Raw genomic sequence first — 16666 nt, 5'->3', positions numbered from 1 at the left:
GAGGAGTGTTTGCTGTTCTAAAATTATGCTTTATAAAATTTGTGTTTTACAACTCATCACCCTATTCCATAAATGTTGAAACATATTATTAGAAAAAAAAAAAAAGAACAAGGAGCAAGTTTTTTCCCCTTAACTTGGCAAGATTTGAGTTCCACCTAAATAATTATGCAAACACACAGGTTTAGTTCAAAACTTCTAAAACCAGACTTTTGAAGGAAGTCTTAATTGGTAAAAATTAATATTTCACCCATAATCTAGATATTCACTTCCAAATTAATACACGCATCATCAAATAATTTACCCTCTTTACATAAATAGTTCTTTAATGTCCATTGATAATTATTGGTTCTTGCCCTTCTCTAAAGTATAAATTTTCACCAATTTTGTCACAGAGCTACTAATAAAACCTCATCATTTAGTTATAAATTTTTCAATATTCCAAGAACCCTAAATCTTTTACTAATTTAATAATTATGCTAGCAACATTGGTTTACCATCAACGTCATCTAAGCAACATTCTGTATTAAAAGTAAGCTTTAGTTCTCATGTACTATTTTATTCTGGACAAGTAGAACTATTTTGGATAGGTCAGTCCCCATTCTTTGTGTATCATGTTAACTCATCAAATTGCTAATTTAAAAGAACAAGCGCTATCTGTCAGTAGGCATTATTTATACCCACTGGCTGATAGTGAGCAAAGTTTTATTTACCCTTTGAAATGATACAGACTTCCCTGAGAAGTCACACACACAACACAAACACACAAAGTCAGAAGAACGTGCCTCCCCCTGAAAATCTTATCTGATAATAAACTTTCCTAATATTTTCCTGCTAAAGATTAATAAACTTCTCTTGAAACTTATATCTAATTTATGTGACTTTAAGGGTCATGCTTTAATAACAATGATGAAACACGATTATTACTTCCTAATGCTGAAATTACAGTTTTTACATTGTAAATTTTTCCTGCTATGCGCCCTGTGGCACTAACATCTTTATCACTCCATGTGTTTCTAGTTTTAAAACCTTTACCCCTGCTGTTTGAAAAATATTTCTCATTTTCGTCCCCTATGGAGTACAGCAATCCCTAAAGGCAAAGCCATTACTGATTCCTCTGCCTCTCCCCAAACACGTATTGTGATCACCAGTGCTGCTCCCACTGCCTCATTGGCTTCTGGTAAAGTATGCAAATGAGATGTTCAAAATACACACTTCTTGCAACTGTGCAAGTTCATACTGATTTATAAAATGGGCAGGCTATTAAAGTGACTGAAAATGTCAGCAAGATTTATGCATGGATGACAAATTGTATTGGAAATGTTCATTTTTAACATGCTGCCCTAGGTTTTTTTTTGTTTTTTTTAACAACCTAGATATTCCCTGTGATACATTTGTTTTAAGGCCATTTTTTCCCTCCCCAAACATACTTTTGACAGTGACTTTTTGACTGGAAAAATAAACAATGCTACTTCACAATCATACAAATTGTATTTTATCACAGAAAGCAGTACTTGGAAGATATAATAAATTTCCTTTTGACACCCATTTTCCCCATGTACCATTAGTCCACTATGGTTAAATAGTTTCCCTTTATAACTGATAACTTGAATTGCATGCATAAATATTTCATCACTAAGATACAAAATTATGTAACTATCAAAACAATTACCCAGTCACCTCTGAGGAAAATATTTCATTCATATTAAAAATGCACAACTTAGGGAACAAAAGATAGGAGTGACAACTAGCATATATCTTCTGGAGTTTATGATTCTATCTTTGGAAAATTTCCTGTTAAAAATGGTCTAAGCAATATTCAGATGACTTTTCTCTATTATTTGTGAATTTGTTCCCGTATGCTCCAGCTCTGTCTGTGATTCAACTGGGCAGTTGTGGCATTCTTGCCAGCCCAAGTGTGGTCTTTGGGTAGAGGTCTTGATATTTTATATCTCTGGATGACAGCCATTCATTAACTAAATGAAGCAAAGGAATAGGAAAAATAATAATGGAGCCAGTTTACCCAAAGTATTTAAGAAATTAACTAGATCATCCTGGCAGATTGCAAGACATATACACACAACAGAAATGTCACAAGTATAAGTGTGGTGTATCACAGTTACAGAGGTATGGATTGTAAAAATAAAATTCAGTAAATGAAGAACTGCCTATGATTAATTTTACAAAGAAAAGATCTTATCAACAGTATTATGTGGTCTTTCTAGTTTGGAAAGTTTGGTATTAGAATTCTAATTCTACTTTTTATATTCAGATCAGTTTGTACCAATACTATTATTGCGACTGATTTTCCTAATTAGTTCATTAAGTTGAATAACAATTGGTTTACAACTAACAACTCTTCTTGATGTTGAAATGGTGAATATAAAATTGATTTAATGCCCACTTCTGATCATTCATTCTTATACATTCATAGGTCCTGGTGTTTGATGAAGCTCTCCTTATATGACTGCCAGCCCCTCTGCCCTGTTTTCACTTAAGTGCCATGGCTATGTTCTTGCTTATTAAAAAGAGTTAGCATTATACATTGTACTGAAAAAGTCCAAACACTCTTGAAAAGAAAAAGAAACAGCAAATAAAACATCTGCTTTTCATCAAGAGGCACCATCTTACAGCTTATACTAAAATAAAGTTTTTAAGATAAAGAAATAGGAGTTATGGATAGGCAAAGATTTGTATAGGTGAAGATGCAGCCAGAAAACACTAGGAGAAATCGTTTTTTTCTTTGCTGTTATTTCTCCCTAAAATACTGTTTCCCTTTAATAAAATAAATGCCATTTGTAAGATATTATTTATTCAAATATCTTCTGCTTAAAAGAAATAAATAGTATTTTATGTTAATGCTGAAATAACTTCATAATAATGTTTCCCACTAGATTTTTAACTTTGCTTCCATGACTATTAGCCCCCATCAGTCTCTTTACAACAGTTAAGAGTTTGCCTTCAAGTTATTTTCAAGAAACATACATTCCTGATTGACAGTCATTCCCATAGAAACAGCTTTACCCCAGAGGATGCAAGTGGAAACAGTCAAAAAAGAGGAACAAAGAGCACATTTAAGAACATCTGGTATAATGTCAAGAAAATCTGTCTACAAGACAAGCAAAGTCCATCTCCTTCCCTCATCCCTGCATTGAGATGCATTAGAGGAGTAGTTTACTACAAGTGGTTCAGTCAGTGGTTTATTTAACTCATAAAGCCTAGAGTTAAGGGGGAAAAAAAAAGCAAAAGAAAACATATACTTGCTCATATAAGTATATGTACATGTATATGTAAATATAATTATATGGATATAATGTCTAATAAGAGATCATTTTGAACTCTCATTTGATTTTGTTGTCATCATTAAATATTAAATAAAATAAAATTAAAAAATGCTGGGACACATGTTGAATCCAAAACGGGACTTTTTACCTTGCATTCAAACTGCTAATTGCACATTCTGTACAGTTGGAAATGTCACTATTTCCTCACTGTGTTGACTCCCCATCCAGAAGGCTCATGTTGATTTATTTCCCTAATAATAACTCTTTATTTGCAGAGTTAGCTTTACGAGATCAAAAATAGATTGGTTTAGTTGAAGAAACATTAATTGAGCATCTAATAAATTCTAGATAGCTGAGCTAGGCTATGGGAACACATGATTAAAAAGGCATGCTTCTCATCTGGGAACACATGATTAAAAAGGCATGCTCTCTCATCTTCTCATCTGTGAGTAAAGTATGACAATGAATAGAGTGCCTAGGCCATCACTTTAGATAAAGTTCCATTGCCAATATAGTCATTGTTTATTAGGGGGTGGAAAGAGTAGGGGATGCTTACCGAGAGTTAGAGCTTTGGTGTTATCCTTTTCACAACGAAAGGTAGTCTCTCGCATAAACTGGTGAATCTCTAATGAGAAAATCTATTTAAACTATTTCTATTTTTTTTAATATAAAAACATTCTACAACTTATTCTCTAACAATACAGGCAAATTTCTAATTTCTCCAAAAATAATTCTTAGATAAACAGGCCTTTTAACTAAGTCTCTCCCCCCAACACTTATTCTCATTTATCTTTTGAAATCTCAGCCTTGATGTTATTGGACAGTAAAAAGGCTGCAATGGGACCCCTGTCAAAAGACAATTTTCTTCCTTGAATGATAAGCAATGGAACATGTAAGAACAAAAAGCCAACTGATTAATAGCATGCAATTCATCTACAATTATCTTGCCCATGTTACACAGTCATTGTATAGATTGGACTAGATCATTAAATTATGTGACAGCAATCAGCCATCTAACTTTAAAAGAGGTGGGAAGAGCCAATTTAAAAACTTAATATCTCAGGATGATACAGTAGCCTGAGAAAGCCAGCCAATTTAGAGAAAATTACCATATGTACCAACCAGAATGATAGATGTGAGCCTTAGCTAAGCATTTGTCCCTGAGCTGATGATGTTTGAAATTCAGTAAAGAACTCTGTGCTTCTTCGATATGTGTTCGAGAATGGTAGTGGTCCAGGGCAGTAAACACTTAGAAAAGTGAAATACAGACTTCAGGAGGATATAAGTTTTTGTGATAACTCTCCACTCTCTATGACTTTACTGGGAATTTGGAATCATGTTCTGAGATGAGAAGATCAAGGTTGTCTGATGTTTTTCCATGTTCAATGCTTAGTTGTGGCTCATATGCATTGTGTCTTTATTTGAAATACTTATGTATTAGATATGCATTCTCCAAAATCCATAGCATGAAGTTCTCATTCAAAATGGGACCAAGAATTTTAAATAACAGTGGAAAGGTCCAATGTGAATTACTTCTACAGTTATAATGTAACTATTATTGGCAGTCAGCAGATATGACAGTAGCAAGTGAAATATTAGGAAAGTAAAACATATGTATTTCCATCTCATTCTTTCAGATAAACAAATACATTGAAAGCATAACTTTGTACAAGGCATGGTAGTAGGCACTAGGGATTCAGAAAAATGGGGACCTAAAAGATCTCAGAAACCAGTGGGGAGACAATCTAATTTCAGTTGACTCGGATAAATGCTATGCAGTGGGAAAGAGCATACTGGGAGCAACATGATGGGAGAGAGCACACTGAAGGGAAATCTAGCACAGGCCACCTTAACAAAGAATGACATCGTGTCACAAGAAATAGTATAGTCTAGGCCAACTCAGTTCTCCTAGAATAATACAGGATACATTTCAATGCATACTGTCTTAGCTCAGGCTGCCATAACAAAACTGGGTGGTTTAAACAATGGAATTTATTTCTTACACTACTAGAGGCTGGGAAGTCCAAGATCTAGGTGATGGCTGATTTGGTTCCCAGGCGAGGGCCCTATTCCTGGCTTGCAGATGGCCAACTTCTCACCATATCCTCACATGGCAGAGAAAGAAAGAAAGAGAGAGAGAGAGAGAGAGAGCGCGCGCTCTGGTCTCTCTCCATTTTATAAGCACACTAATCCCATCAAGGGGGTGCCCCACTCTCATGATTTCATCTAAATTCATCTCATGATTTCATCTAAATTAGTTCCCCAAAGCCCCATCTTTATCATATTGAGGGTTAGGGGCTTCAACATATGAGTTTTAGGGAGACAAAAACGTTATTCAGTCCATAACATTCAGTTTGTGTGACAACCTATCTTGTTTTTCTTAAATATCTATGATGATTTCCTTACATGTAAAATGACTTTTCCTTTACTTCACAAACATGCACTTGAATCTATTTTGAATGCCCACCATCAAATTATTACACTGAATTAATGGATGTCAGAGAAGTTTGTGAGCAGTGTTCAGGGTCAGCAAGTATTTGATTTTCCACAAGACCAGCCAGACTGATGGCCAATTTCTGTTTTCTCCTGGTGAAGAGCACATTGATTATATGGCTCAATTGTGGATGTGGTGTGAGTGGGACCTGAGCAAATGTGACTTTAAGTGCTATGATTTTTTCTGAATCACTTTGACAATCTAAAGGAGAGACTCATATGCTATGATATTTTTTTTCTCCTTTACATTGAGAAGACAATCTCCTTTACAGAATGTCTGCCTTTTGAGAATAAGTAGTAGGTAACTGACTCAAAAATCACAGCTGCTATTTTTTCTAAAACTGAAGAGAACCCAAAGTCCAGAAGACAGACCAAATACAGCATGAACATAAACCCATAAGTCTATGGATGGCTGTACAGTAAGGGACATGTGTGGTCACACATCTTTCTTTGAGTTCCATTATTTAAAAAGTTCCATTATTAAAACCTACCTATTTTTATGTAGAAAATCTCATGAAATAACTTTTAAATGATCCATGAAACTAAGCCTAACATGCTCCCATTTGTACCTGCTGCTTTTTTTTCTTTTTTTCCGGTACGCAGCCCTCTCACTGTTGTGGCCTCTCCCGTTGCGGAGCACAGGCTCTGGACGCGCAGGCCCAGCGGCCATGGCTCACGGGCCCAGCCGCTCCGCGGCATGTGGGATCTTCCCGGACCGGGGCACGAACCCGTGTCTCCTGCATCGGCAGGCGGACTCTCAACCACTGTGCCACCAAGGAAGCCCCCTGCTGCTTTTTAATGAATTAAATGGGGTGAATTTTTGGTCTAATGATAACACTGATAATACTGGTAATAACGTTCACAATTTATTAAGACTTTAAACTATGTGTCAGCTATTCTAAGTGTATCACAAGCATCATCTCACTTAGTCTTAACAATAATCTTATTGTTAGGACTGAGGCACAGGGAAAGCTAAGTAATTTACCTAAGGTCATAAAGGTAAAAAGACAAAGGGGCTTGGATTGGACACAGGCAATGTGATACCACAGATAATTCCCAACCATCATGCCACAGTAGGTGGTAACTAACTCAAAATCGCAGTTGCTCTTCTTTTTTTTTTTTAACTGAAAAGAATCAAGATCTACAAGACAGACCAAACACAGTATGAAAATAACTATGAATCTCTGGATGATGCTCAAGTCATCACACCAAACCTAAAGCTTTTACAATTTTGAGAATCCTCTTTAAGAAGAAGGACACAAAATTATGAATACATACATTTTTTTTTTTTTTTTTTTTTTTTTTGCGGTACGCGGGCCTCTCACTGTTGTGGCCTCTCCCGTTGCGGAGCACAGGCTCAGCGGCCATGGCTCACGGGCCCAGCCGGTCCGCGGCATGCGGGATCCTCCCGGACCAGGGCACGAACTCGTGTCCCCTGCATCGGCAGGCGGACTCTCAACCACTGCGCCACCAGGGAAGCCCAAATACATACATATTTATTCAGAAAGAGAAAGCTCACCAAAATACCATTTTTAAGGCAGTTGGGTATGGTAAGCATCACAAAATCTTGAAAAGTAATACTTTTCTCAATTGACCACCTGGCCTACCTCTGTAATCATTTTTCCCCTACATTTTTGGTTTGTACATTCTTTGATTGTCTCTTCATAGAACTATAATTTCTTAACGATTATAATTTTAATCTTCCCTTTAGTATATTTGACTTTTTCTTTATTGGTAGTTTAGAGAAGTTATTTTTAGGATCACAGGTCACTGTTGGTAAGAGCATGTGAACTTTTAGGGCTGTTGTCAAATTTGGGGAAACTTCTGTGAGATCCTTTTTTTTTTTTTTTTTAAATTTATGAGCTGTAAGATTTGGGAAAATTTTTTCACAATATAGCTTCTGATTTAGGAGATTCTGAACCTTGTTTCTCTTCCACCACTGGTATTCTTCCAGTGCCAGGGTAGCACAGGCCATGGCCATTTTGTAATATGACCTCTGAGCCCACACCTTTGGGTCCTGATGCGTGGAGAGTAGGTACAGTGGATGAGAAGCACACCTGGTGGTTGTTCTGTACCAGGATGATAGCAGAACCAAACATGGAAGTGGACTATAGCAAGATTTAACACACAAAAATAGGGGATGGCCAGTGAAGCTTGAATTTCACATGAACAACTGGTAATTTCTTTTGACATACTTACAACTAAAACCTTATCTGTTCATTATCTGAAATTCAGATTTAACTAGTGTTCTGAATTTTACCTGGCAATCTTGCAAAAAGGGCTGTGAAACACATAAACCTAACCCACTAAAACCAAATTAATGTATCAGCAACTAAACTTCCCCTGAGTAAGATCCCCAAACAGCTTATGGCCACTGTAACACCACTTGATGAAGGGGAAGGGAAATGCAGAGGAAAATGGAGGGGAAATAGGCAACAGTTTAAAGAGTTAGCAGTTTTAATTATGGTTAAACTATCCTACTTTTGTAACTTTTGGACCATGTATGCAAATATATGACTACATGAGCATGTTGCCAGAGCCCCTACCAGTACCAGGGATCCATGCAAGTGAAGAGCCCAAAAGCTCAGGTTAATTAACCTTGAAGTTAATTTGCCTCAGTTCACTGGGTCTAAAACAACTGTACTCACCCATGTCCATGTGCCATGACTATGCACGAAAACTACCCAGAAAGTTCTACCAACTCAGCTTCTGAATTCTGAATGCTTTACTCTCTGAGCATTCATATATTCATATTGTTACACAGTACCTCATGCTTATTTGTTTATAATTAAAGGTCTGGTTATTTTCTGCTTCCCAGCTAGTTGTCTACATTATCTATCTATCTATCTATCTATCTATCTATCTATCTATCCATCCATCCATCCTATCCACTACATACTTTCACAACTAGATTTTAAATTCCTCCAACGAATTGTGAAAGCTTCCCTTCTTCCCCCACCTTATATGATTTCTCTGGTTACTCAAATAAGATTTAAGTGGTCAAAAGGGAAAAAAATATTTAGTACAAGAATATATTGTGCTGTTTTTTTTTATAATTAGGGAGTAATATAATTTACATAAAAGGACGTGGCTTCTTGTTTAGGAATCTTGCTGGATGTCTGTTTATGTGTATAAGATGAGCCCATCAGCATGTGATCTTGGGGAAGAGGGCAATATATAGAGAGAATTGAATGATTCTATATCATCATAGGAGAAGAATATTTCTACAAGCAGCCCGAGACAGAAAGAGAGGAAGGGTAAAGGAAGAAGGAGGTGTACAGAAGAACCAGGTGTGAATGGAAAGCCCAAGTTTTACATGGAGAGGCCAAAGTTCTAAAGAGAGAAACGATCAGTGAGATGATTTTCAAGATGGGAAATGGTAATACATTTCTACGTATTCCGATGCTTAAGAATTTGTTTTACTTCACTAAGTTCTAATAACTCTTTCCTATTTACCATTCTTCCGTCAACATCAAGTGCAAACGGTAAATTTAAATGAGTGGTACTTTGGAAGTACAGAGGATGGGTAGTCTATTACGGGACAAGGTAGAACAGTAAAATAGGAAGAACCTGATTTAATTGCAAAGTTGCTATATTCTCTGAGGAAGGTTAGATGTTGGACTGGCAAGATGATTATAAGGCCTATAGAAATCTAAGGGGAAATTGAATAAAACTGTATAATGTTTGAAATGCTGCTCTGGAGCCGTAGTTTTTAACTATTTTTTAAAAAGAAAACTGGAAGCAAAGAGGTCATGAAGACATTATCAAGTGGCCAAAATGTATCAGTCTATACCAGACTTAGCAACTGTCCATTCTCCTTCCCACCTCCTCTACCCCCTACCACCCTTAACACATTTTTTGTCCTTTATTCCTCATCCATTAATTACTTGGGTACAGCGGAGATAAAAAGGTCTCTGCTAGCTGCGTACCACTTCTAGCCATGCCTACCATACAGTGCACTCTATTCCCAACCCTGTTGAGTATCTCTGGTTTCCTCACTGCCCTTTATTTATAGAACTTCCAGCTACATTCCCAACACAGGTAAAATGTCAGGCAATGGAAACCATGCTTCCCTGCAGCCCTTTGGCCATAACATTAAAAAGAAAGCACCTTTAATTTATCATGTCCTCCTTGAGTGCCCACAGCTATTTCACTTAGCAGAGCCCAGCATCCTTCTGTGGAGGGCTTGGAGCAATGTGACAAGACTATAAAATGAAGGGGTTGCACGGGTCCAGCCCTAGAATTCTGTGTTGCCATGACTCCAGCCTCCAGAGCTAAATGGTCAGCTGAATGCAGAGGGGGACAGCCATGCTTTACTAGTATCCTGTATTAAAGGCAAGACCACTTGGCAGTTTGCATGACTCCTGGCTAAATATTTTCCACCTAAGCTGTAATATATGCTATGTTATAATATTCTAAAGCTAAAATGAAATTTTTAGAAAAGTCAAGTGTAATATTTAGTGTCTACCCTTACCCCTGCTTGAGGGTTCTTAAATTGAAGAGGTAAGGGCTAGTGTAAAGGGGATGTGTGGAAAGCTTTCTTAAAAGCATTATGTGACACCTAGTGAAAAAGAACTTGAAAAAAAAATTTCTGAGAGTAATTTTATATTTATTGCACTTAATTTAACGAATTATTGCAGGAAACACATAGACAGCATTTTCCCAGTAAAATTATTATACTTAAATGAACTTTTGACAATGTATTAATTACAAGGACATGACCACATTTATTCGGCTGATCCAGTAATTACATGCATTAAAGAAATATTTATCCACAAACTATGCAGTGTACTTCAAAACAGCATTTATTGCCAAATTACATTTCCTGGATATCTGTGCCCTATTTCCAGTTACTAGTAATTTTTTTTTTAATTTCAAGAGGAACAGAGAATGACGAGAATTTTGAAAAATACTCTATAAATAAATGCTTACTGATGTCAAAAGACTAAAATGTAGACCATTTTAACCATAGACCTCAGAAAAATAATTGTGAGGCACCCAAATTCATGTGTTTCAGACAGAAAGAAGACAAGAACAATCACAATGGGTCAAGCTCCTCTTTTCTCCCTGCTTATCTTTACAATGAATAAAAACATAGCATAAATTGTAAACCAACATGACTTCACACTAGATAACAATAGGAGGAAAATTAATAAAACTGACATCTGTCTGAAAGATTCAAATATGCAGTTTATTTCAGAAAGCTTGAAAACGTCTATGAAATATTAGCAATCACTTCCAACACAATCAGAATCGTTCTACCTCTGTAGCAATTCGCAGATACAAACATGCTCCCCTTCACTCTGGATGTTGTAAAGAGTAGCTGAAGAGGGAGAGAAAGATATTCCTTCTTTAAGGTTTTACAGCTGGTGAGAGGCATAGCGAAATCAGAATTGAAGAACTAGCCCACTGAACTTAACCAAAGAGACTTTTTTTTTTCCCTAGTGGCATATTTTATTACACTTACCAAATAATGGAAACCCATTTCTCTATTAAGGCATTCACAGAGCTTTGATAGAAAATTTACTTCCTCATGTGTCCGGAAGAGCAAGAGCTTCCCAACATTTTAACTGAGCATCCCAAACACAGCACTTTGATATTTTAATTGAGTATTTTGGAGAAAAATGTAGAATGTATCTTGAGTTTAAATTTTCTATGAAAGAAAACCCCACAATTTTTTCTAGTTGCTTATTCCAGGTAAAAAAGGAGGAAATGTTATTAAAAGCTTAGCACTTAGTGTGAAAATTAATAACAACAGTAGTAATGATAATAATAAAATAGAACACAAAATCGATTTTTTGAATGTCTTCTTTGAGCTAACATTTTATACATGTTACACCGTATCATACAATTTTTTAAAATGAGGTTAATGGCAAAATACACATCTCACCAAGATTAAAAGTAGTATAATGTATGTTATGATCTGATTAGGTTGAGGGAATCCTTAAAACATGAAAAACTACAATATATTGGGGTTTTTTCCCCACATTTGATTGAACTTCTCGGAAAATAAAATACATCATCAAACTGATGTCTGTACTTAATGTATCAGTGTATCTACTCCTCCTAAAATTCCTGTATCAAGTCCCAAAAGCAATTGGTACATCTTAATACTGACAAAATAGAAGAGAGCTCTTCCTCAAGTAGCTGGAAGAGACAGGCATGTAGAATTTTTAAATGATGGGGGTCATCTAGGAAGTACTAGCCTTCACATAACATGTCAGATTCTATCAATGCACACAAATCTATCACCTTATTTGTTTGTTGTGGGAGTGCATCAGAACACGGCAGAAGACAGAGTACATATGAATGAGATGGTTAAAAGACCTACACCCAGAGTAGGAAGCCTCGATTTTGGTGGTCTTTCTGCTATGTCTTTCAGGTAAATTTGGGCTAGATGAACTTTAAAGTGTTTTTTAGCTCTAAATCCAACAAAGATATTTCATAAATTACAAAACACTGCTTAAATATAAGTATGCCTATTTTTTAAAAACTAACTTGTAGATATAAGACATAAGAATAGTGTATGCTTTAAGCTGTATAGACAATTCCTGCTATAAAAAAGTTTTACTCTTATTAAAACACAGAAGTATGCTCTTATAGAGGTATGTCTTAAAAATATTTGTAGGCATAAAATAGCAAAGATTGTGCTTGCTGTGGGGAGAATAAAGTAGGGGAACAGAGAATAAAAGTAATAGGGCTCTCATGTCCACAACTCTATTTATGAAGATGAGAAAATCCCCACACCCACCCACCACCACCAAATAAAATTAGAATGCCCTCACTGTATTTCTGCCTGAGCTACTGTATAATCTGTTACCACTGCTGGCAGTGATTGAGAAATAATATGAATTAAAGCACGTTAGATCAAATAGATAAATGTAGGTATGGCTAAAAAGGCAAATGAAAGATTAATATAAATTATATTCATTTATTTTTAAATGCTTCATTTTGATAGCCTACTTTCTGCAAAATTATGTGCAGATGACCAGTCAGGGATAAAGTAAGAGTTTAAAAGGTATTTTAGACTACTTCTTCTTCATGTAACAAATTATACATTTATTGTTCCTGAGTCACAACTACCAATATTTTTGGCTTCCAAAGCACCTTGAAAAATTCAGTGATAAATGCTTGGCACTGACTTCATACACAAAAGTCTTCCGCATCAGCCCAAAAATCTATTTCTGTGGGTTTTGTGGTTACAGTAATTAGGCTTCCACATTTGGCTATGCCCCAAGAACCAGAAAATCTGGCCATTAGAAAACACAATTCCTAGTATAGAATCCTTCCTCTGTACAATTAGTTTAGAAAGGTGTGCTTCCCTTTCAAAAAAAGAAAATGTTAAATCATGGAGTTCTCAATCAAGGATTCCTCCTTTCTGTCACTTTCTGTCATCATCAATCATCACAATCAAAGTGAGTATATTCCAAGAAAAACAGGATTTTAATAAGAAGAAACTGATCACTAATTATATTTACACATGACATCAACAGACACAAAAAGAAAGCATACAAATTAATATATGTTTAAAATATGATAAACTTTAATACCAGTTCTTGAAAAAAGAATCACTATGAAATACTAGGCTTAATCTTTCATCTAAAATCTACAGTCTATACCATGCTGATTGGTGAAACTCTAAACCAAGAACAATTGAACAGATTATATAAAAAGAATTTTAAAATACTGCTTCAGAAATTCTGATAACAGGAACAAATCATAAAATAAAGAAGTATAAATACTGGAGAAAATGATGTGTTACTGTGTTTTATTTTGTTTTTTTCCCAGAAACTTTTCTCCACATCAACAATAACTAGTTATGTGGCAACAGCAGGAAAAAAATAAAAAGCTAAAATGGCAAAATTTAATGAATAGAATTATTCTAGAAATAATTTTAACAATGTTTGCATAGGTCCAAAATATTTTTTAAAAACAAACTTCTGTAAAAATACCAACAAATATATTTTAATAGAAGACAGAATCTAGATTTTTCTAAATCTTAGAAGAAACAAATATATAAACATTACAATTCTTCTCAAGATTTATAGGTTCAATGTGATAGAAATTATAATTTTAGTGGGCCTATATTATGCATCTTGACAAGATAATTCTGAAATCCACATGAAAGTAAATAAAATGTATTTGTGTGTGTGGTGGGAGCACATTTCAATGTAAAGAGGTTTATACCCTATACAGCTAAGGTAATTACAACAGTGAAGTAATAAATCAACAGTCAAAAGACAAACTGTTTGCCCTTCTGCCCTAAAGAATGCTAAAGCAGCAAAGTCAGCTTCTCACATTTGAAACATTAGAAACTCAAATGAAAATGTCAAGAATTAAGTGTTAATGAGATAGGTATGTACCTTCCTCCCAACTCTTGCCTTTATTAAATAAATGAATGTTGAATTCCCTAACAATAGTTTTGTAAAAATAATAATAAACTAAAAGAAAAGAAATGCTGGCATGTTTAGAGTGGTTATCTAAAGGCAGGAAGATTACAGATTAGATTATGTTCTTCTTTATATATACTCCTGTAAGTTACAAATATTTTCCAATGATTATACACCTTTTTATTAAAAAAAAAAAAACTTTCCTGAAAAAAACCCCTTTTTAAACTTACCTCACCCAACTAGTTGGTCACGCACTGTATAACTAGAGAGAAAACATTCAGACAGCCATACTATACTGTGTACCAATCCCAAAATGAAGGATTTTGTTTGAAATCTTAGCCTTTGGCATTCTGAGAATTGTTATATGATGCCACACTGATATGCTGCAGTGAAGGTCCTCTCTAACAAGCACTGTAATTATGGGAAATTATGAATTCTTCTGGATTTCCATATTTTTACCTTTAAAATGGTTTGATTATGTGATAACTAATTCATTTCTAACAGAGTTGCATCAAGTTTTCTGACTCTGGGTCTATGGTACTTGAACACATAATAAAGAAATAGAGAAACTTATTCATTGATTCACTTTCAGCAAATTGCAAATACGCAACCCTGGGAATTCCCTGGTGGTCCAGTGGTTAGGACTTGGCACTTTCACTGCCGGGGCCCAGGTTTGATTCCTGGTCAGGGAACTAAGATCCCGTAAGCCACTTGACACAGCCAAATTAAAAAAAAAAAGAGAGAGAGAGAGAAAAGAGAGAGAAGTTAAGGAAACAATCCCATCTACCATCACAACAAAAAGAATACAATATCTAGGAATAAACCTACCTAAGGAGACAAAAGACCTGTACTCAGAAACCTATAAGACACTGATGAAAGAAATCAAAGATGACACAAACAGATGGAGAGATGTACCATGTTCTTGGATTGGAAGAATCAATACTGTGAAAACGACTATACTACCCAAAGCAATCGACAGATTCAATGCAATCCCTATCATATTACCAATGGCATTTTTCACAGAATTAGAACAAAATTTTACAATATGTATGGAAACACAAAAGACCCCAAACAGCCAAAGCAATCTTGAGGAATAAAAATGGAGCTGGAGGAATCAGGCTCCCTGACTTCAGACTACATTACAAAGCTAGAGTCATCAAAACAGTATCATATTGGCACAGAAACAGAAATATAGATTAATGGAACAGGATAGAAAAGTCAGAGATAAACCCACACACCTATGGTCAACTAATCTATGACAAAGGAGGCAAGGATATACAATGGAGAAAAAACAGTCTCTTCAATAAGTGGTGCTGGGAAAACTGGACAGCTACATGTAAAAGAATGAAATTAGAACACTCCCTAACACCATACGCAAAAATAAACCCAAAATGGATTAGAGACCTAAATGTAAGACTGGACACTATAAAACTCTTAGAGGAAAACATAGGCAGAACACTCTTTGACATAAATCGCAGCAAGATCTCTTTTGATCCACTGCCTAGAAGTAATGAAAATAAAAACAAAAATAAACAAATGGGATCTAATTAATCTTAAAAGCTTTTGCACAGCAAAGGAAACCATAAACGAAATGAAAAGACAACCCTTGGAATGGGAGGAAATATTTGCAAATAAAACAAATGGCAAGGGATTAATCTCCAAAATATACAAACAGCTCATGCAGCTTAATATCAAAAAAACAAATAACCCAATCAAAAAAAATGGGCAGAAGATCTAAATAGACATTTCTCCAAAGAAGACATACAGATGGCCAAAAAGCACATGAAAATATGCTCAACATCACTAATTATTAGAGAAATGTAAATCAAAACTACAATGAGGTATGACCTCACAGCGGTGAGAATGGAGATCATCAAAAAATCTACAAACAATAAATGCTGGAGAGGGTGTGGAGAAAAGGGAACCCTCCTACACTGTTGGTGGGAATGTAAGTTGGTACAGCCATTATGGAGAACAGTATGGAGATTTCTTACAAAACTAAAAATAGAACTACCATATGACCCAGCAATCCCACTAGTGGGCATATACCCTGAGAAACCTATAATTCAAAAAGAGTCATGTACCACAATGTTCACTGCAGCCCTATTTACAATAGCCAGGACATGGAAGCAACCTGAACGTCCATCGACAGAAAAATGGATAAAGAAGATGTGGTGTGTGTGTATATATATATATATATATATATATATATATATATATAATGGAATATTACTCACCCATAAAAAGGAAAATGCCATTTGCAGCAACATGGATTAACATAGAGATTGTCATACTGAGTGAAGTAAGTCAGACACAGAAAGACAAATATATGATACCGCTTATATGTGGAATCTTAAAAAAAAAAGTCATAAATGAACTTATTTATACAACAGGAGTAGAGTCACAGAGATAGAAAACAAACTTATGGTTACCAGAAGATGGGGGGAGAGGGATAAACTGGGAGATTGGGACTGACATATACACACTACTATATATAAAATA

At 35.4% G+C, this 16666-nt stretch overlaps 1 non-coding gene across 1 annotated transcript; it reads left to right on the top strand.

Annotated features, from left to right (window-relative positions):
* The first annotated feature begins 14784 nt into the window (after positions 1-14784).
* Positions 14785-14856, top strand: TRNAE-UUC (transfer RNA glutamic acid (anticodon UUC)). The gene has a single exon. It is a non-coding gene; the product is annotated as a tRNA-Glu (tRNA).
* The last annotated feature ends 1810 nt before the right edge of the window (positions 14857-16666 follow it).

Source organism: Aethalodelphis obliquidens, unplaced genomic scaffold, assembly GCF_003676395.1.
Source record: "Aethalodelphis obliquidens isolate GAN/ISIS:26980383/991018 unplaced genomic scaffold, ASM367639v1 scaffold2, whole genome shotgun sequence".
Taxonomy (NCBI): Eukaryota; Metazoa; Chordata; class Mammalia; order Artiodactyla; family Delphinidae; genus Aethalodelphis; species Aethalodelphis obliquidens.
This window is presented reverse-complemented; position numbering and strand designations above follow the sequence as displayed.